Source organism: Vulpes vulpes, chromosome 5 (genome assembly GCF_048418805.1).
Source record: "Vulpes vulpes isolate BD-2025 chromosome 5, VulVul3, whole genome shotgun sequence".
In the NCBI taxonomy this organism is placed as follows: domain Eukaryota; kingdom Metazoa; phylum Chordata; class Mammalia; order Carnivora; family Canidae; genus Vulpes; species Vulpes vulpes.
In genome coordinates, this window is record NC_132784.1 from 130,093,326 (window position 1) to 130,116,187 (window position 22,862).

The following is a 22,862-nucleotide window of genomic DNA, read 5'->3' on the forward strand; positions in this document are numbered from 1 at the left end:
TTGCAGCAGTCAGATGGAATAGCATCATGCTCGGAAACATGCATGTTGGTGCCACACACTACACTGGGTTCAAAGCCCAATTCTGTCACTTTTATGTGGATTGGGCAAAGTCACTTAGCTTTCCCATGCCTTGCGTTGGCTGTTTGTAAAAGGGAGATCACAGCGGTGCCCTCTCCTTCCCCTGGGGAAGCTGGGGCTGTCATGGGGATTAACTGAGTTAGTATATATTATGTTTACCTGGCCACCTGATAAACCCAACGTCTTTGCTATTGTCATTATTGTTTGTGGGACTCAGAGAGACCACACACACACACACACACACACACACACACACACACACACGATCTACAACAGTGGTTCTCAGTCCTTGAAGCCACCTAGGGATCTTTTTCCACCTGGTTATATTGAGATGTAATTGATACATATACAGCATGATAAGAGTTTAAGTTGTGCAGCACAATGATTTAACTTACCGATACCATGAAATGATTACCACAATAAGTTTAGTTAACATCCATCATCATTTCATATAGATATTAAAAAAAAGGAAAAAAAAATTTCCTGTGATGAGGATTCTTAGGATCTACTCTCTTGGTGATTTTCAAATGTACCATATGGCAGTGTTAATTGTAGTCATCATGCTGTGCTCACATTCTCAGGACTTACCCTGTGATAGGCTGTTTGTGCCTTTTGTCTACTTTCCTTCAATTCTGCCTCCTGCCACCCTCCGCTTCTGATAACCACAAATCTGATCACTTTTCCTATGAGTTTGGGTTTGGAATTTTTTTTCTGTTTTAGATTCCCCCATATAAGTGAGCTCATACAGTATATGTCTTTCTCTGACTTATTTCATCTAACGCAGTGGATGGAGGTCTGTCCACTTTGTCGCAGATACCTGGGGATCTTAAATCTGGGGACCACAGATTCTGATCCAATAGGTCCACGGTGATCTGAGATTCTGCAGTCACTGCCTGCCCAGGGACCAAACTTTGAGTTATAAGGGCCTGGAACAGATAAAGAACAGTATTTACAGCAAATATTAAGGATGGAAACAATTTTTAAAGATTTTATTTATTCGTAAGAGACACAGAGAGAGAGAGAGAGAGAGAGAGAGAGACAGAGACACAGGCAGAGAGAAGCATGTTCCCCGTGGGGAGCCTAATGTGGGACTTGATCCCAGAACCCCAGCATTGCGCCCTGAGTCACACTCAACCACTGAGCCACCCAGGTGCCCCATAAAAAGGGTGGAAAATTAACAGGGCCCCGGTACCAATTGCTCTATGTCACCTGGCGGGTTCTCAGAGCTGGTGGGGAGTGGGGAGGACCCAGTGCTGGGCTGACACCACCATGGACCACCCGCATGTCAGATCACTCAAGGCCTGCCACTTAAGTGCATCGTATTTCATTTTTCCCGTCTTCCAAATGGGGATAATAATACTTGCTCTACCTCCTTCACAGGATTGTTGTAAGGGTCAAATGAGAAAATGTATGTGAAAGCTCTTTGAAAAATTAAAAGCGCTGCCCAATTGTAAAGGGATCAATAGTAGCAGAAGGAGGGGCTGGCTGAGTGATGTTTGGCTGGTAATGGAGAGCCCCCCAGAAGAGTAAATTCTGAGCTGGTGTTGGAAGGAAGCAGCAAGAGAGGCCGATTCACTATTATTCCCTGATTGAGAAGTAACTGCTAATGCAGGCGATGGCATCAAAACAGCAGCACAAAAGTCCAGCTGCACACGTCTAGGCACGCAGCACTGCAGTGAGGTCCTCAGTGGAGGGTCCATCCTGAGGACTTAATGAGCTATTAGGTGTTCTGAAAAGTAGTCAGAGGGTAGAAGCATAAAAGAGAAGGCTGAAATGCTGCATCTGAAATCTCCACTGAAGCCTTTTGAGGTGAAGCAAAGACATAAGAGCAATAATTTGGCCAAGCACTTTCCATGTTGCTCATTTAGCAAACAGCACCCCCTGCCCCATGCACCTACCCACTGATTACTGGCTCTGTTAGGCCTCTGTGCCACTAATGATTAGCTTTGGCCTGCACCAAAGGACTGATTCCAGAACTGTACAGGAAAGTCTGGATTTATGTTTTTGCCATCTTGGTCACTTGCCCTCTACTTGGGTCAGGGCCAGTGGCACAGACCTCACCCTCAGATGGACCTGGGTTTAGTTTGAGGCTCTGTCCTGAAATTCCTGATGATTTTGAACAAGGGACACTGCACTCTCATTTTGTACTGGGTCCCATTCTGGCTTCAGTTCCCCTCCTCTACCAAACTTTTCCTTCTGCCTTCTAGAACACCATTTTATGATAATTTGCTTCATCAATGGTTCTCAAGTGACTAGCCATCAATATTACCGGAAGCATTTTAAATAATACTAATGTTTGGGGGACCTGGGTAGCTCAGTCAGTTAAGCATCTGACTCTTGATTTCAGCTCAGGTCATGATCTCAGGTCCTGGGATCGAGTCCTAGGTTGGGCTCCGTGCTTAGCGGGGAGTCTGCTTGGGGATTCTCTCTTTCCCTCTACCTCTGCCCCTTCTTACGCTATCTCTCTGAAATAAATAAACAAAAATATTTAAACAAGTAAATAAATAAATAATACTAATTCCTTAGTTCCACCCTAGACAATTAGACTAGAATTTCTGGGGCTGGGTCCTAAGCATGTAGAGTGAAGGTATGCATATGATTCTAATGTGCATCCCCTTCCAACATTGAGAATAAGTGTTCTGTTTGCAGAAAGCATTCTGTGCTTTATGGCTTTAAAAGAAACTTGGCTGTCCACCGTGGGCATGGTTTTCTTTACAATTCTTTCAAGTAGAGACTGCTCATTCTTGTCTCCTCTCTACACTAGGGCATCAGTAGTTCAGTTCAGTAATATAGCATCACCCAAAAGTGATACACCATTACTTCTCTGTTGTATCCCTTTAAGAACCTTAATTTTCTGGGATATACTACAGATGTTGTTTCTCTTATTGATGGCAACATTCTTTGATCCTCTCCATGCTACTGGGCATCATCTCCTCTCTGAAGATATGTATTCTCATACCTAACTCTATGGTCACCCGGCACTCTTCCATTTCAAAATTCATGGGCTGAGCTTGGCCTCATTCTCAGGTCATTTCTCAACCCTTGTTCCTACCATGCTTATTCTCCTACCCCCAAAAAGCAACACTCACATTTTCTGGGATTTAGGAGGTAAATATATCTTTTGGGGGGCCACTATTTGATTTATCACACAAACATATGGCTCTGCAGATTGGAACCACACAAAACTGGCAATTTCTTTAACCTGTCCTATTACTTGTTCACAAAGAGCTCAGGTCCCCATTGCTTTCACTGGCTCTGTAGAGCATCTCCAGTTACCCCCTTGAATCAAGCCATTCCTACCTCTCTCACATCAGATGTGCTGATGTTCACCTTCACTTAGACAATTGAAATTATCAGCTTGCATCTCCACCTGCTTCAACCAAACACACTCATTCTCTTTCATTCTCGTGCCGAGAGTGAGTTTTCCCGCTGCTTGTTCAAAGCCAGCACCAGACATGAGCTCTGAGTCCATCCCTCCCTCCCATTTCCATGAGGTCCTTATTCCATTACTAGTACCAACTTTCTTACTATTTTTTTAATCTCTTCTTTTTCAATCTCCTTGTACTCAGATTATAAAAGGCTTTAGTCTCTACCTTCTTTAAGCACTCAAAAAAAAAAACAACACACTTTTACTCCAAACTTTTTTGTTTTTTAATCCAGAAGATTTCAAATTTTTTAACTTTGATTTTACAGTACAAAATGCAACACATTTCATTTTAGGACTTGTTGCACACATAAATGAAATCAAGGCTAGATTTTCTTAAAATAATACTTGCCCTTAATATGTGCCAAACATTTATTTCTGTCTTATTCTACTCTATTCTATTATATTCTTTACTATTGTGGGTTTTTTTTTTTAAATGCTGATTGCAACTCACTAAACTTATTTCACATCCCACTAAAACTATACCCTACATTTTGAAAATCACCAATCTAACTATCTGTTAGATAGTTCTATTTAAACGCGTAGTCTATTTCACTTCCTGTCCGTCCCTCCACTTGCTGAAAGGCAGCCTTAAATCTCCAGTATTCCAATGAAAGTGCTCATGTTAGCATCTATTCTTCTAAATAATATTTTAAATAGCTAGTATGTATTAATGTATTTTACAAAAAAACCCTGTATTTATAAGTCTAGTAGATGTCTTTCTCTTCTCTTATTACCCCACAAAGCATTTGGGATGATCAAGGCACCATCCTCTGCCTTGAAGGAAGGAAATCTTTCCTTCCCCGGCCACTAAATGACTTGGAACCCTGAGTTCTCCCCTTGGTTGACTCCTGGGCTCTTCTTCCCTGCTGCAATCACAAACTGTTGCTATTCCCCAAAATTGCACCTTTAAGTCACTGCTCTTCTAACGCACTTGTCCTGGGAGTTATCGGCTCTATGGTTTTATGTTGTTGATTGTTCCTGAGCTCGTGTCTACACTTAGACCCTCCTTCTTGAGCATCTGGCCGTATCAACATGTCCACAGGCACTTTGTACGCATTATACTCAAACTTGAATTTTTTACTACAGGAAAAATACAGTGAGGAAAATTATGGGTTCTGTAACCTGGCTTGGTAGCCATTAACATTATTGTCTAGACCGATAAGTCCACATTTTCTCGGCCCCAAGGATGCCAAGAGTTCTTGTAGACTACCTTCTCCTATAACTACCTTCTCCTACCTTGCCAAAAAGTAAATTTAAAAATTGGCAGTGCTATTCATCATCCACCATGATGAAGATAATTCCTTATTATTATAATACAGAATATGCTATGCAAATCTGAATTATTATTTCATGCTCCAAGCCAAAGTATGAACACTACCATCTTCTTAATATAAAACCACTAAGTGTAGGATTCCACCCAACCTGATAAAAGGCTGTAAGTCCAGGATGACACCTACATTCTCCCATCAAGTCTTATATATGCCAGGGGCCTCCTTTCTCCAGAGTCCCAGTCCCGTTCTGATAGATAATAATGAGGGACAATTTCATATATCTATCTAGACCATGGGAGAGGACAAACTGGTCCATGCAAATGGGCCACTAAATCATAGACTTATTTGCACAGCAATAGAACCATCATGAAGATTAGAGTGACCCCCATCCATTAATTTTTCTTTTTCTTCATTTTGGTTATCTTTCCCCCCTCAGGTGCAGAAAATTTGGATCAATGCCAATTTGTTTAATTGGATTTTTTAAGTAACACACACAAAAAAATATCAAGCAGCCCTTCTAAGCTCTTTTAGTGAGCTCAACAACGGCCAAATCAATTAAGCAAATTGCTTTAAAAAATAAGCTACCAACTCCAGATAACGTCTTCCCTACTTCAGAGATAGTACATGCTAAGGTTTATGCAGAACACATTTTTCCAGCTGAATACCAACTTCTCAAAACTGGGGATTTACAAGGGAAATGCTGACAGGAACTTTAGCCATGGTTGCAAAAGAGTGCAGTTCTGATCCAGCAGGGCTGTTTTGACAGCAGGTAGGGGACATAGCAATACTGGCTTGGACAGCCACCAAGCCTTTGGCTGTGACCTGATTTACTTGTGCCCTCAGTAGGGCACTCCTCTTAGAACTATCTGCACTCTTTAGAATCCTTAAATAAATACACATGAAACCCAAAACACTGCATGTGTAGAAGGTCTCAGATTTTCTTTTTCCCTTTGTTTGCCACCTCCCCTCCATCTACCACTTAATAAGCAGAGCACAGAGCTGTATTTTCTTGTGAGTGGTAATATGTAACCAGAACAAACAGAGGACATAGGAAAGGTGGAGAAAAGTTAGATATATAAGCAAGAAAAAGTGAGTTATTGATTTTATTGACTGGTCTGTTAACTTCTGACATTGCAATAAAGTCTTATTTATTTGTATACAGAAGACTCAATTACATAGATACATATCATTTTAACAACTGGGTTATTTACAGGAGAATGGCTGCTTCATAAATAATATAGACCTGGGGTTTCTCGAGCTGATGTTTATCCATTGTTACCTAAGGAAGTTGCAGATGGGCCCTCACACACCTGCCTGCGGTCATTAGAACAGCATTGCAATAGGCTACGGAGAAGAAAGGATTCCAGGCAAAGGAGCAAGAATGAAATGAGGACAGGAGTCTTGGCCCAGCTAAAATATGCAGAAAATAATCTTGGGGGTAATCAGATCCCCCACAGAGCCGCTGAACTGTTACTCCTTTTGCCAGCACTGGAAAGCTGTCACTGGAGATGGTTGGTTTAAAGGATCCAGGTCTTTAAACTTCCTTTTCAATCATACAAGACATTATGATTATATTCCAGGCTTTGTATTTCTTTTCTTCCAGGCTTTAGGTTTTTTAACAGGAAGGACACATCTCAAAGAAAGTTTGATAGGAATAGGATCAAGTATTCCCAAATGTCTTCTCTTGACAGGGCAACCAGTGGAAATAGGAATATCCAGGGACTGCTCCTCGTTCCCTACAGTTCCCTAGAGCCTGGTTCAGGGGGCCTCCTGAAAAAATTCTTTATTTAACTATTAGTCTAATGCATAGCTTCCGTGCTAGCTGTAAGCCCCAAAGGCCTGGGAATCATGCCTGGTCATCATTCAGTAAATATTTATTGAGAATGAGTGAATTAATTAAACAGTGAGAAGTGGGATGATACAGTATCCTTTTTATGTGTCCCTAGCATCTTGCAAAATACCCCCCACCTAGCAAAAACTTAATATCATGAACCATGAATAATCAAAGGGTTGTTTAGCATCACCATTTTCGGATGAGGTGGCTTGCATTCACAGTTGGTTGTGATCTTGGAACTCAGACACAGGTGTTGGCCAGATTCTTGGAGTTCCCCCAAGAACAGCTCCCCCACAGAGCAAGGGTCAGAGACCAAGTACATACAGATAAAAGGGTACCTGCAACAAAATGCAAGCATATCTTGGCTATTGTGAATAATACTGCAATAAACATAGGACAGGATCTCTTTGAGATCCTGATTTCAATTCTTTTGGGAACGTACCCAGAATTGAGATTGTTGGATCAGATGGCAGTTCTACTTTTAATTTTGAGAAGAGGGATTTTTTTTTTTACTATTTTCCCTGAAGCTAAACCATTTTACATTCACACCAATAGCGTACAAGGGTTCCAGTTTCTCCACATCCTCCCCAACATTTTTTAATCTTTTTTTTTTTTCCTTTTTGGTAATAGCTAACCTAACAGGTGTCGGATGATAACTCATTGTCCACAATAGCCAAGATACGGAAACAACCTAATGTCCAGCCGTGGATGAATGAATAATGAAAATGTGGTGTTTACATAAAATTGAATACTATTCAATCTCAAAAAAGAAAGAAATGCTGCCATATACAACATGGGTGACCCTGAAGGACATTAGGCTAGAAGCCAGTCATAGGCAAATACTGCATGATTCCACTTCTGTGAAGTACCTAAAATAGTCAAACTCAAAAAACAGACAGTAGGATGGTGGTTGCCAGGAGCTGCAGAGAAGAAGAGGAGAGTTGCTGTTGGATGGGTATAATGTTCTAGGTAAATAAGATGAATAAATTCGGGGGATGCCTAAGTGGCTCAGTGGTTGAGCATCTGCCTTCAGCTCAGGGCGTGATCCTGGGGTCCTGGGATCGAGTCCTGCATCGGGCTCCCCTTCAGGGAACCTGCTTTTCCCTCTGCCTATGTTTCTGCCTCTGTCTCTGTGTCTGTCATGAATAAATAAATAAAATCTTTTTTTAAAAAAAGATGAATAAATTCTGTAAACACAATATTGTGCCTATAGTTAACAATACTATATCGTGCACTTAAAAATTTATTAAAAAGGGCAGATCTCATGTAAAGTGTTCTTACCCTGATAAAATCAAGTAATAAAAAAATAAAGTAGAAAATACAAACGGCATCCAAGCTGGGTGCTAAGCAATCATTTGCCACTTGCTTACCCGTGAAGGCTGTTGCCACCTCCTGGGTGGCTTGGCCTACCTGGTCCTTAAATATTTATTTGGACTTTATTTTCTGAGTCCACCTGTGTGCACACATCTGTGCTTATGTGCCCTACTTTGGAGCCAAGTTCTGGTTTGGACTCACATTCCAACACCACCCCAGCTTGTGTGTAGACTCCTAGGTAAATCTGAGCCAGTTTTTGGCCAAAGCCATCCCTGCCAGATAGTGCCCTGAAAATCATGCCTGTGGCTCCAGAAGTATAATGTCTTTCATTCTTTTCCACGACGGGTCCCACGTGACTGCATGTACTCCTGTCCTGAGTTCTGTCTCCCTTGCGTCTGTACCATGAGCAGTGCCTGCCATCCTGCTGCCCATGGAGCCTTTGCAAAAACCACGAGGGGAGGTTGCTATCAGGGGCTGCTCCTTCCTGCCTCTGTGTTCCTTTCCCACCTGTGGGCTCTACTCTGCCCTTGAGGCGTTGACCTTGTTTGAGCAATGCTCAGCATGTTGTCAAATCCCACAGCTGTGACCAGGTTCCCCACATTAAGGGAGTGCTGGCTGCTGCTCTGTACAGGGCGATGATCCCAGCAGCGGGACCCCCAGGGCCGGGCCTCTTGCAATGGTAAAGAGGAGCAAGCTCACATTTACTGAGTGCTTACTAGGTGCCAGAAAGGGTGATTATGCAACTTCCTTGGGTGGATTAGTGTACTTAATCCTCCCTTTCTGAAGGAGGTACCATTTTTATTTCAATTTTACAGATGATGAAACTGAGCCGGGCAAGATTAAGCAACTTGCTTGAGGTGCCACATCTCGTAAGTGGTAGAGACGAGCAATCTGATTTCAGAGCTTGTGCTCCCCATCGTCAGGCTCTCGTGGCCCTGTTAGATCCCTCCCCGGGGCTCAGAGGCAGAGGGAATGTAGAGATTTTTATTTTGAGCACGTGTGATTAGAAGGGCGAACATGAGTGGGAATCGTGCAGTTGGGAGGAACTGGAGCTTTTGAGAGAGGAGGCGCTGAATTTTGGGGGACCTGTGGGAGGTGTGCTGTTGAGAAATACTGGACAGGATCTCAAAGGAAATTGTAGATGTAACAGTTTAAATATAGAAAGAATTCTCGTTCTCTACTCTTCCTGTGCTGTTTTTCCCATTCCTGAATTCATTCTTAAACATTGGCTGCATGTGTCTGATTTTACATGTCTCCTCAATAAAGGGTGTCCTTCGTGGCCACACGTTTTCCTTTCCTTCTTTATCTAGATCATTTGTAACAATACTCCAATAATAACTGACCTTAACAGCCAACATTGTTGAGCATTTACTATTGTGCTAGGCTCTTTCTATTCAATATTCTGTTTTCACTTTCATAACTGTAATGCAGGTGCTACTACTATCCCCATTTTAAAGTTGGAGAAACTTAAAATCGGAGAGGTTGACTGATTTACCCAAAGTCACACCGATAGCACATGTGAGGCAAAGCTAAAAACATAAATCATTCTGATGCCACATTGAGTTGTCAGGATATTATTTTTAAAGACACCTGTTTCCTTCTTTTTATGAGTTCTACGTATGGGATCATTCTTGCATTTTTCAGAATCTGATTTTTCTATACACATCTGACTCTGCTCCACATTTCTGTTCTTGAAAAATAAACCATCTAGAAATACAGTCCTAGTATCCCAAGGATCGTGTTACGTCAGCATAGCCCTGTTGCTCAGAATTCAGTCTAGACTGAATATAAAAATACCACTTCCTGCTTCCTAACCACCCCCCAACCCCCGCCCCCGAGAGATGAAACTGTCAGACAGGCCAATCAGAAACTTATCAGATGTTCTGCTTTGAGCAGATACTTCTGGGAGAAAGCCCTCCTCCCCAAACATTTCTCCTGAACAAAAATTTTATAATTAGCATTAAACAGCATCATCCACATCCTGTACCTTTTTTGGGATCCATCCTCAAAATGAAAGTAATATTTTTCAACTGAGGAAGAAAAAAGCAACCCCAGCATCCAAGAGCTGGTCTGGCACTCACCTCCTGACCACAAACAATTTCACAGAATAACAACATAGAACAGGACCACTCTGACCATGATGGGTCAGGACAAAACCAAGATCACCCCATAATCATGTCTGAAGACAGACAAATATGAGAACATTGTCCAGACTACAAAATGACCAAATCCTCACCCATTCTGGCTATAGTGAGTCAATACTGTGCTCCTACCAATGACAACTTTGTCTTTCCCATCTTTTTCAAGACTTGTGAAAACTCTCAATCATAAAATTGCCACCACTTCCAATCTGGAGCAAAGTCCCACTTCCCTGAACCTTCCCAAATCATCTGACATAAGCCCAAAGCCTCTGAGCCATCCTTTTAACACCTTCCTACTATGATGCCTCTCAGCTTCCATGGTGAGCATTGTCCCTCCTTCCAATGAGTCTATAAATCAAAATTAGTTCAACTACACGGTGGTCTTTGCTGAAGCACTGACATATCTAAACACTCATCATTATATACATTCTTAGATTAGCATATGGCCAAAGAGTTGCTTACGATACAGGTTCGGGTTTAAAATACACAAAAACTTGACCAGATAAGAGTTTGAATCCCAGCTTCTCCTCATTCTTTTCTTGTTTTGTGGGTTTGGATCAATTACTCAAATTTTCAGAGCCTGAATTCTAATACCATGGGGGTGGTATGAAGACTGAAGGAGATGACATGTAGAATATCTTAGTATGTTGCCAGACTCTTGCCTGATGCCTTATGACTGTTATCTTTTGCTAGAATCTTCCTGGGATCCCTTCTTGATTTAATTTGTCGATTCTAAATAAGGAATTTTATCCAACTACCATATTCCACTCATAAATCCTAACCCACCAAATTTTGAGGATATTTAAAGATTGTATGTGAAATTTCCAGTTTATTCTATGGCATGTGCCAGACTTATATAAAGCCAATGAGTACTAATGTATTTAATTCATTTGGAGAAACACAACTTCTCCCCCATATTTTAGTATGATATATTAAAAGGAAGATTTGGGAATAAAAATTGGGATGTGGATTATAATCAGTGGTGTGTCGTGGTTTAATTGGGAGCTTTTTTCTTTCTTGGTGACACATAAAATACTCATGAGTTATACATCAGTAGTATCCTGGATTTGAAGAAATCCTGTATATATTTTCAAATGACGGCACATGTTTTCTTTCACTATTTCTCCTTTTCACAATTATAGCCAGCAGTTTGCTCTGTTTCTTATTTCAGTTCTGACCATAACCATTCTCAAGTCAAATGTAAATTCAACAAGTAGATCTTAAAAGTATTTGGACTTAGAACCTTACAGTTCTTATCTGAATCCGAGTCATGTTTGGGAGGCACATTTTTACATTAAGAGCTCTGATACAGATCCAAAAAGAAGTTAACATAACAAATAAAAATTGCCACGCATTTGATACTGTCATGTAATGGAGTGAAAATAATGATAAAGAACAGTCTGAACAAGTTCTATGAAGCTTTTGTTCTATTTGACTGTAAGTGAAACAAAATCTTCAGAACAAGAGGACAACAAAATAATGCTTTGCTAAAAGGATAAAAGAATATGACCTAAGTCTATTAGTGATATAACACTCTATGAATGCACTTAAGTTAATAGCATCCTTTAGCAATAGATACTCTTTCAATTACAGTAATGCTAAGAGATAAATAGACTAAGTGAGAGAAAAATGGTCATGGACACATAAATCGGACTAGATGTTTGGCTGCTTGGTTTTTTATAACCAACTGTCAGGAGGGAAAAACATCTAACCAACGATCTATTGATGGGACATGAATTTGCATTTTCTATTCTGGACCCACTTAATCATATTACAGTTGCAAGGTCTCATTACCCCTTCTCCGAAGAAGGTTTGGTAGCACATAGTACCTTGTTCACAGTGAGCTGTGCAACACCCGTCTCTTCCCGCAGTTTTGTCACAGAGGCTCCGTTACCATGAGGGGTTGCTAACTAGGGGTGACTCTACAATTGCAGGTGATGCACTTCCTCTGGGAGTTCCTCCTTCCTGTGCTTTGCTGAGTTCTGCATGACCCCACTTCCACCAATCTTGAGTTGCACGGAAGAGTGATCGCAAATGCTACCCATTTGGAGGATCTATAGAAATGCGGTTTTATTTCAGCTTTAAGAGATTTAAAATTTTTATTTCCCCTCTTTTAAAGTGGTACTCGGGCTTCTTTTGCAAAGAATGTGGTGTTCGGAGAGTAAATAACTGAAATGGATAGGCCAGACTCTTATCTTCATGGATCCTCGCAAATGGAAAAGCGAAGATGTGGGTACGGAAGGGGAAAGTGTCAGGAAAATTGCCATAAATCACAGAGCAAGAATATTGGGCTACATTTGGCATCAGTTTTGTTGTATTTTAAAAAGGATAAATATGCTTCCCTTTAAGAATGTAACACCTGCTCTTCCTGCTGTGAACTTCTCTGCTGGAAGTCCTCCCATGGGTTGGGGGGGCGGGTGAGGAGTTGTCGAGGGTTATTACTGTGACAGAGTAGTCCTCTTGAGTGTCTTCTGCTACGTTCCAACATGTCCCTGCCCTGACTTCTGTGAAATAGGATATAACAGTCTCCCTGAGAGTGTCTGACGAAAGTTAGGTGTTTGGCGTATATTTGTGCTTAAATGCCACCCAAGTAAAGGAAGGAAGGAAGGAAGGAAGGAAGGAAGGAAGTGATGAGGGGACAAGAGAGGAAGGAAGGAATGAAGGGATGAGGGGTCAAGAAAGGAAGAAGAAGAAAAGAAGGAAGGTAGTGGGACTGTAGGGAAGGCAGGAAGGACTTAAAAACTCAAAACCAGTACTTCTCACACTTTACTGTGGGTGTGAATTAACTGGGGATTTTGTCACAATGCAGGTTGTGATTCGGTGGACCTCAAACCTGGATGGGCAGGGACCTGCAGATGTGTCTTTCTATCAAGGTCCCTGTCGATGCTGATGCTGCTGGCCCAGAGATCGTGCCTTGAGAATGGAGACCCTAAGAATGCAGCTGTTGCGTAGCTGGCTTATTAAGAACATTATTTTAAGGAAGATGGGGGTGTTTATCTCTTAGGAATTTGTCAGAGTTTGTCTGGGAAAAAAGTGGGGCACAGAATAAAGTTTATGTCTGGTGGGACCCAGCCTTCACCCTCCTCCCATCATGCACCATTTCCACTCCTTCATTACCCACTTTCCCAGATCTGGAACATAGAGGTCTCCAAAAGCCAAGTTCCACTAGGAAAATATCTGAAAAACATGGTTTCTATCATGGCATTGGGGATCTATTGTATTCTGCCTCCCTAAAACATTTGCATTTGATGTATAAGGTAGTGTAGCCTTGGAGTCTAATAGAACTGGGTTCAAATCCTGATGCTACTGCTCATTAATTGTGTGACCACAGGTGAGTTATTTAACCTGTCTAAACCTTAGGTTACACATCTGTAAAATAGGAATGATCATCCTGATAATACAGGGCTTCTATGGAGATTAAGTGAGAAAATGTATATAAAATACTGAGCAAAATGTCTGGGCTCTCACTAAGAATTCAGTAAATGCTAGCTATTATAAAGTATTTGAGCAGTGGTTAGTCTAGCTGACAAAGACATGGGCCTTCCATTGACCAGATGGCCTGGGAGATGGTCACCTCTCTGTCATCTACTTGTTATACAATAGTGAGTTAACCGCTATAAAGTTTAGTTTCCTGTTACATGGACATAATAATCATAAACTTACATTTAGGATTATTGTAAGGGTTGATAAATACATAAATAAAGAAATTAATGTATTTGCTTAGCACATAGAACTTTATGGAAAGAAAATTGTATCAATGTCTTTAAAATAAGGATTGAGGGAAAAGAAGGATTAGTTATTTCAAGAAGAAACATTTTTAGAGCATTTGCCAGACATATTTTGTTTCTGGAGGAGGATAGGTAGTGGGATGCTGATTCCTTAAACCCTGCCATGCCAACGAGAAGCTCCCCAGTGCTCTGTGACAGACCAGTGTCCCCTAACACGAAATAGACACTATTCAAAGAGAAAATGAAAAAAAATACTCCAATGTAGTGAGTTTTTCATTACGCTAAATATTTTTCTATTTAAAGGATTGTCTTTAAATATAAACACACCCATGGGGTGCCTGGGTGGCTCAGTCAATTTAAGTGTCTGTCTTGCCCGCAGGTCATGATCTTGGGATCCTGGAATGGAACCCCTCTTCAGGATCCCTGCTCAGTGGGGAGCCTGATTCTCCCTCTCCCTCTGTGCTTCCTGCCCCCTGCCTGTGCTCGCCTGTGCACTCTCTCTCTCTCTCTCTCAAATAAATAAAATCTTTTAAAAAATAAATGTAAATACACCTTCGGGGTCAGAGAGGGACATTAAAATGCCTTTGTAGACTGATAATGACAGTTCATGGCAGTTTTTGAAGCTATTTTTGCTTGGCAAAATTAAATGCTAAGATCTTCCTATTCACACAGTTATTAACGTGCTCCTTTAATTTGACTGCTCTGTGACATCTCAGAGTCTGGGAAAGTCAGTGGTCTGTGATTATCCAACCAGCTGATCTTTGCCATCACAAATGCAGCCACTGCAGGTGGATGGAAGACCACAGTTTCTACACTGGTGGGGTGGTGGTCTCTGAGATCTTGTACCACGTGTATTTGATTAGAAGCGACTGTACCCAGAGGCCACCATCTCCAGGTTAAATAATTAATTATTCTGTTGTAACTCATGGTTAAAGCATGCTCTGAACATCAGATCAGCAGCCTCCTTGCAGCTGAAGGTGTGTGTGTGTGTGTGTGTGTGCAGTGTTCAGGCCCCTGGAAGGCATCTATGGTCCTGGAGGAGAAGAGGGGGATGATCCACCACTGCAGTTTCCATGAAACTTTGGTCTGAGCCAGGATCTGGGGCGTGTTACCATGGCATAGCAATTTCTATATGACACCCTCTCTCCCTTTCAAGCTTGAGTTTCCAGGTTTCTGTGTCGGGCTGCTCAGCTAAAAGCTTTGATAAACTAGAAAAGTTTAAAAATCTCCTAATGAGACTTTTGATGGGCCAGCCCCCTAGGTCTGTAGGTCGCAAGGAGAGGCTTGCAGATATTCGAAAACAAACCTAAATATCACTAGAAGAGGCTAGAGGATGGGATATTATAAGAACTACAACGACTTCCACCCCTTACCACTTGAATGCCGCAGTGCTACAGCACAGGGGTTAGGTGAGAAAAAGTGGACTAGCTTCACTGGTTTTGGCCTCATCTTCCCACTCCAAACACACACACACACACACACACACACACACACACACACACACACTTTTCACTGATGTGTGTACCAAAATTTTAAAGCAGATTCTTTAACTTCTTTGATCATTTTTCAAGCATATTTAAAGTCAGTTCTTAGTCATTCTTGCATGTTGAACCATAAGTAGCTAATGTGGGAGAACTTAAATCAATAGGCTACTTATATTGCCCTGGAGCATTTAGATCATGTCCACTTGCCGACAAGCTTGGTGATGGTCCAATAGCCAGTCAGAAGAGAAAGGTGGGGGTTTTTTTTAAAGAGAAAGTACTCTTTTAGAAAGCTAGGTCTACAAATAAAAGATAGGTAGCATGTTCTACATGGTTTCACTTTTGAGGGATTCATGCCCTGTCCTCCCCCTAGGGAACTGAGAAGTTATAGAAGACAAAGCAATGTTTTATCTTAATTTTCTACCCATGGCATATTTCTGTGAGCATTGGTAGGGATGTCTAATAGATGCACTGATGATTTGTAAGTTCAATTTCTTGTTGGGGAAAAAGACCGTATCTAGATTCCTCTGCAGACACAAATATTATTCTCAAAAATATGTATTGAGTTGGAAAAATGACTTCCCAGTGTAGCTTTAGGTGCAACTTTCAAAATTTGAGGACCCTTTGTTGGGAAGTCCCTTGAAAGAAAACTAGTGACCCCAAAATTTTCAACGGGAGCTGATAGTGAGCAGGACCTGGCAGCCAGTGTAGGCACACAGGTCTCTCTGAAGTGGAGACAAGTGCTCTGAGGCCACTGTCTTGCAACTTTTAATAATTTACCTTTGAAATTGTGTCTTCTAAGTAAAGTCTGATGGGAGAACAAAAGCATATGAGTGGATGGGGGCTTAGAGCCTTGGGCAGTCCAGCCACTGCCTCTTCACCTCCCCAGGACCTGCTCCCTGCCCCTGGCATTCCAAGAACCCTGGAAGCCGACCATGGCCATTGCTCAGTTCTTTCTGCCTTTCCTGGGGGGGAGCTGGGTCAGGGGCAGAGAGGGTCATATGCTCAGTGTACAACTCAGTGGAGGCTTCCCACCTACCCCTGATCCAGGGGTTTTGCTCATCCCAGCAGGGAGGTTGCAATCTGGTGGGTCCACCCACATGCCACGGATTAGAACAGCAGCCTTGGGAAAGAGGAGATTGACTTCCCAGTCTCATGCCAGGAACCTGCATTTTTATTTTGCACTGAGCCCCACAAATTTTGTAGCAGGCCCTGGTGTAGGGTTAAGCATGGATGATGCATGAAAGGAGGAAGCTCCATAGATAGGCATGGAAGCATGGGGTATACTTGACCTTGTTGTCCATGGGCTGTACCAGAGTCCTATCAATCAGTTGAGAGCAAAGAGTTCATCCTTCAGTTGAAAACAGTGTTGACTTAAAAATTAGGTGAACCATTTTAAGGTGGTTTAAAATCTGTGTCTAAATGGTTTCAGTTCACTTTGATACATATCTCCATCATTTTAAAAATACCAACTCACTGCGACACGCATAAACACCAACATTCATGCATATTTTCATACCTACACATACATGCATATATATGTATGTACATACAGTACATGCTAAAGAGCTGGCTTTCAGGAGATGCAAAGTTGAGTTAGAAAGAATCTTGCCCCAGAAGAACTTATATTTTTGTGGATATAGCAGTACTCAAGGAATAATCCATACCACAAAGCTCTCTATATGCCAATAGTATGTCATGGAATTTTGCTTACGTGTATTTGGTGACTCTTTTTTTTTATCTCTTTTCTGGGAGGAAGCATTTACAGGAGTGGAGTCCTTTACTGGCCTAGTTATCACAGGAGTTCAGCTCTGCTCTTATTAGGTGGATGTGAAAACAAATGGTTAAAAAAAATTGTTGCAGGAAGACCTGAAAGAGATTCAGTAAATTCTGAGAAAGGAAAAAATGTCTTTATTCTACAGCATACATAGACAAAGTCTACATGTAGAACAGAAACAACTTTTGAATAATTCTGGTAGATATTACAAAAACATCTTCAGATAATTGAGTCCAAATCAGGATATCTTGTTATATTTTATCTAGATATCTCAAATCTCCCTTTGACTTTTCATACATATGTGTAGCCTGTAAATAAATATCAGTATTGAAGACCACTGAGCACCTACATCCCTTCCTCAGAGAGAACTGGATTTCCCTCCACTAAAGGCCGGGGAAGTCACCTGCTAGGAGAATAAAGAAAGTCATTTTTCACATGAATTTCGTCAGAACTCTGTTCTCCAGGCTTCAATGAGTGAAGTCACTACTGCTTATCGACAGGGTTTGCAAAAACACACAAACTCTTATGTGAATGAATGAACATTTAATTTTCAAGTGTAGCTTATTACTCCAGAGTCTCCAATTCCACCAAGAGTCAGGGTAGTGTTCTATACATAAATACATGTGTGGCCAGTATCCTAAAGAAATCCCAACTGGCAAAAGCAGTGGCAAACAGTGGAAGTGGCCAAAAAAGATTTTTATAGACACATCCACTCCCTTCTTGGCATTTAGTAATGTTGAAGAAATTGAAAGAAAGGAAAGTATAATTTAGAGGGGCCTCTGCTCTGCTTGGCTGGTTTTGCATACCCAACATGAAATAATAATGCATTCAACTGTCCATCTTTAGATGCAAGAAATCTTTGCACCACCCCACAGGCTGGTGAAAACTGCCAGTAGTGGGTAAGAAAGTTCCAAACACCAGAAGAAGCTGAAAGATCCCTGTGACCTTCATGTGATTATGTCTGTGCCAAAGCATAGAGGACAGAAACCCAAATTCTATCTCTAAAGAGACCCGCTTGTTAAAAATGCATTGGTCACTAACAAGGGAACCTTATGCTCTGAACGTGGGAGGGATGCTCAGCACGTGGGAGAAAGTGGAGTTGGTTTATTCTGAATGAACAATTCATATTTGCGATTCTGGTTCCTTCTCAGTCTATTCTGGCCTCATATCCTCTTCCGCAAAGGGAATGGGATAAGGCTCCAGAAAGGAGAATACTCTCTCGAGATTAAATATGTTATATTTGTTTCTTAAAATGTCTTATTTAGAAAAGTCCCAAAAGGGCTGGGGGATGGGCGGGTGGGGCTGGGAGCATTTAGTACACTACTAGGTTGCATACCTTTTTTACTTGTAGAGGAACTGGGTGGTGTCAAGCTTTGATTTGCCTTAGTTAATGAAAACACATTGTACGAAGAAGAGGAAGAGGAGGAAGGGCGGGAGAGGAGGGATGGAGGAGGAAGAGAAGAAGAAGAAGAATGAGAATGAGAAGAAGAATTTGCAAGAGAAAGTGAACCTGATATAAGGAACACAGCGGTGGTTGTTCAGGAGCTCCCACCTTGAGCAGGTGGGAGGGTGGAACTTTCAAGGCTATGCCTTGAGGGAGGCACCAAAGGGTGAGAACAGGGTCTGTGGGCCCCGCCCCCTCTGTTCTGCAGATAGTCTGATCCTTCTGGAGCAGAGGGGTCTGCAGGCAGCTTTGCAGGTTTCAGATGTGAGATCATCACAGGAAAGATGGTGTGGAATGAACCAGAGCTCTGACAAGCCGGCATTTCAGCAATTAAAAAGAAATTGCGTCTGAGCATAACTCCTGCTCAGTCTTTCAGGGTCTCACCTTTTATGACCTGTCCTTTCCTTATCAGGCTTACACTAGGAGGTCCCTGTATCTACAGAGAATTGACTCCTATTATATAGCTATTTAAAATTTTATATTATAATCCCTTTAAAATCCATTTTCACACTCCTTGAGTGACCTGTGAACAAATCCTAATTACACATTTGATGCATCTGAGATGGTTCTTGGCGTCACCAAGCTAGAAGTCAACCAGCCTAAGAGGGAAGGACGCTGCAGGTGAAGACACTTGGAAGGCAAGGGGACAGTGCCAGCTGGTACCTCGTCTGCCATTCACAGAATGAATCATGTGTGGTTCCCCAGTGCAAAGAAGATCCAAAGTTGTGTGGGTGCCAGCTACCCCACCGCTGCCCCTGCGTCATCCTCAACCCCCAGTGGGTTTTATAGAACATTCGTGAGCCACTGCCACTCCTGAGCTGTCCCGTCAGTAGCCTCGTGAGCGACATGAACCTCTGTGTTCCAGAAGCTCCACGAACGGTTCTGATTCTCAGATCTGAGTAGGAACTACTGGTCTAAGCCCTGGTGGATGAGAATTTTGAAGCTGTTTCCAAATATCATTTTGTCGTATTTCCTGGTCACATTACCATGGACTAAAAGAAGCATTATACATGCAAACCTATAGATTTGTAGGCTCTTACAGATCAGTTCCATACATTTGTCAAATGACACAGAATACGCAGTTAGGGTGGCATGGGAGGGAACATGGACCGCCCTCAGAGAGAGGGACAGGAGTATGCATTGAGTGGACTTGGGGCAGGTGAGTGTCATGGGCAAATCAGATAATATTAAATATATTAAAAATACATGGAATCTTATTAAGTAATAGCAATCAACAGAATTAGCGCAATCAGGCTCCGGCCTGCGAAATTTATAAATATATGTGCTCATGGAATCCGTACAACAGCAACCCTATGGAGGGAGGCACTGTTATCATCTCGAACTTTTAAGAGACTAACCTGATGCATAAAGGAGTTGGAAAGCAAGTCCAAGTTCACACACCTAGTTAAGTGGCATAAACTGAGACCCAGGCAGGGTTCGCGGTGTAAAAGAGCCCTTGCTTTTAACCTGGACAACAAACTGCCTTTAGTGCCTAATTTGGAATCGAGGTAGAATTTGCCAATAAGCTAATAATTTAAAGGTGTTTCCCAAGGTTTGTATGAAACCATAGTAAGTAGTCAAGTGGACGCCAATGCCCATCTTATGGAAATTCCTCCAACCCCAAATGAAAAGCCAAACCCCTATTTCCATTGAGTGAAGATTCGGTCAGTTTGAATGACCTGCCAGCGCGCAGGGACTGGGCGCGGGGAACAGACACTGTCCCGGCTCCACAGAGGCTCCGGGGCGCTGCCTGAGAAGTACAGATTATGACACTCAGAATAGGCCCCAGAGAGCTTTCTGGACAACCCTGATCTACAAAGGGGTACCGTGTTTCCTAGGATCCTGGTCAGGAGGAAGCCGCCCAGCCTGTTTATGTTTTCACGTGGCCATGGAAATAGGTGACCTCCAAGTCTCTGCCAACACACAGCTACGTGCTGCTCCCAATCTCTTGGAAACCCTTAGCCGACGTCATTTATTCATTCTGACTGCTGGCTTTCCCCCTCTGGCTCTGAGAAGGCCCCTGATTCGGGAGCTGCCTTCCGACCAGACAGATTAGTTTATGGTCCTACAAGGTTAAGCATGATACATGTGTTTGGGGAAAATGGAGATGCGCATTAAGAAGAAACATTACTTTTTGATCCAGGCAGGAGAGCATACATAATCTCCTCTAAAGCCTGTGAAAGACTTCATTTTACACGTGAAATTGTGTGGAATTGCCCCGTACTGCACCGAACATGGTTTTTGAGAATAACCAGCCTCAAAACAAGCTGCCATGTGCTGCTGAGGGCCTCCAGCAACAAAGAATAAATTGTAAACAAATGTGATCTGTGTAAATTACAGGCAACAAACAACACGATCCTGTCGACACAGTACCTGTGTGGGACAGGGCCTAAACCTTACAATGGTATAGTGTTAAGAACGAGCTCAAAAAAGGGGGCCTGGTTCACATGAAAAAAAAAATTCAAAGTGGGAGGGCCTGGCACAGCATAGTAATTTTTGAAATTGAGATGTATTTATGTTTTAATTGTATAGAAGGAATTTTCTCATTCCCTATGTATTGTAAGGCTCTCTTCACAGTCTGGTGTAAAGATCCGTGCCCAATGAGTATGGGGCCACCACCCCCAAATTTTAAAGTGTGTTCACAAACTAAACCAAAGTGGATTCTTAGCTATTTGTGAATATACCTAAACGACCAAAAGTATCACTTTGAGACCTGTTTTTGCTCTGTGAAAGCACACAAAGCCTTGCTGAGAATTTTAAGGCAAAATTGGACTTGGTGATACAAGAACAGAAAATACGAGATTCACCCTGCCTAGTAGCACTGTTTAAAGTGCTCTGCTACTCAAGCATAATGAGTAAATCGCATATAAAAAATTTAGAAGGAAGGTCTTGTGCACATTATGAGGAAATTGTTGGCATCTTTTGATGGGTCATCTTACCCTTGTTATTAAATGACAGTAATCATTAAAATGCCAAACATATTTTGACAGAATTCACTTTATAAAATGTCAGCAAGTCTGTGTTTTTATTAGTTTGTTCCAAATCAATTTAGAAATTTCAATAGAATGCTTGTAAGTATTCCCCAAGCAATGTCCATTCTTGACTTTCTGCACAAAAAAAATATTACAAATTAATCAGATTTTCAGATTTCTGCATAATGGTTTTGCACATTTATTGCTTAATCCTATTATAAAATGCTGTTATGATTGACACATCGCAGTGGAGATAGAAGTCAATTGAATAATATGTAGCAGTCAATTTTATTTGTAGTTTAATGTGCTGAAATATTTTTTCCACATTTCCATTATTTATAAGTCTGTCCCTTTGGAGAATATATAGAAGAATGTGTTTTAAATGAGCCAATAATACCTTCTTTAAAATTTATAAGCGTGACAGAAGCATATCTTTTTTTTCTTGGTCGTCCATGGCATGCCACTAAACAGGGTTTGAATTGTCTTCCACTTGCTATTCATAGGACAAACATCAGGAAAGAGGATCTCGTTAAAGATGGCTTGGAATTGGATTGCAACCACCAAGAAAACAAAAGCTACGGAGTCAAACCCCTCAAAAACTGCAGCTGGCTCTATTTATTTATTTTTTATGTTTACCTCTTCCTCTGTTTATGGTTGCCGCCTCTACACTCCCTGCCCCAGTCTGTCCTGGAACAAAGCACACAAGCACACACACAGAAACTACACCTTTTCAGAAGATTTGCAAGACTTGCTGTTTGGGTGGGATTTCACTTCTTGTGCTTTGGCATCAGATGGGATTCCAGCACAGGAAGTAAGCTGTGCTCCTCGAATAGCACAGTGGGGCTCCCCGGTGTGAGTGGGGGATTCCCACTGTTTCAGGGAGCGCCAGAGAAACTTGCTTTGGGAGATCCATATGCTTTCCAGGATATCACGTACAGTGACATGGAAAAAAGCTGTCTTTAAGAAAACACATTCTAATATTTGGTGTTGGCCCTGTGTATGGAGAAGAGGCTTAAGGGTATGGAGCCCTAGGAAGGGGTAATATAGATGTACTCGGTCATGTCTGAGATCATGCGTTCTCAGGCTTTGGGAAATTAGATTAGCTGTTGCCCGCCTGTGCATAAAGGATGCGACTTCCCACCCGCGTAGCGCGTTGGCACACACCGCACAAACTGATGGATCATGCAAGCCTATTAGGGCGACTGATGATGGTGTCATTTGTCCCGTCACAGCCTCCTCCGTGTCCCAGAATGACTGGCCATCCTGAATATCCGTTAGCATAATTTATGCAGTTGACAAGTGATTTGAGCGCTGGAGCTATTGATAAAGCACTCCAGCGTGTCATCTGTACCTTAATGTTATGTGACATCACAGGAAAATGGGGTCATGGGCAGT

The 22,862-nt window shown here is 41.9% G+C and overlaps 1 protein-coding gene across 2 annotated transcripts in view; it reads left to right on the forward strand.

Moving 5' to 3' along the window:
• POU6F2 (POU class 6 homeobox 2) overlaps positions 1-22,862 on the forward strand; it is a 475,740-nt gene that overhangs the window by 194,089 nt on the left and 258,789 nt on the right. The window lies entirely within an intron of this gene.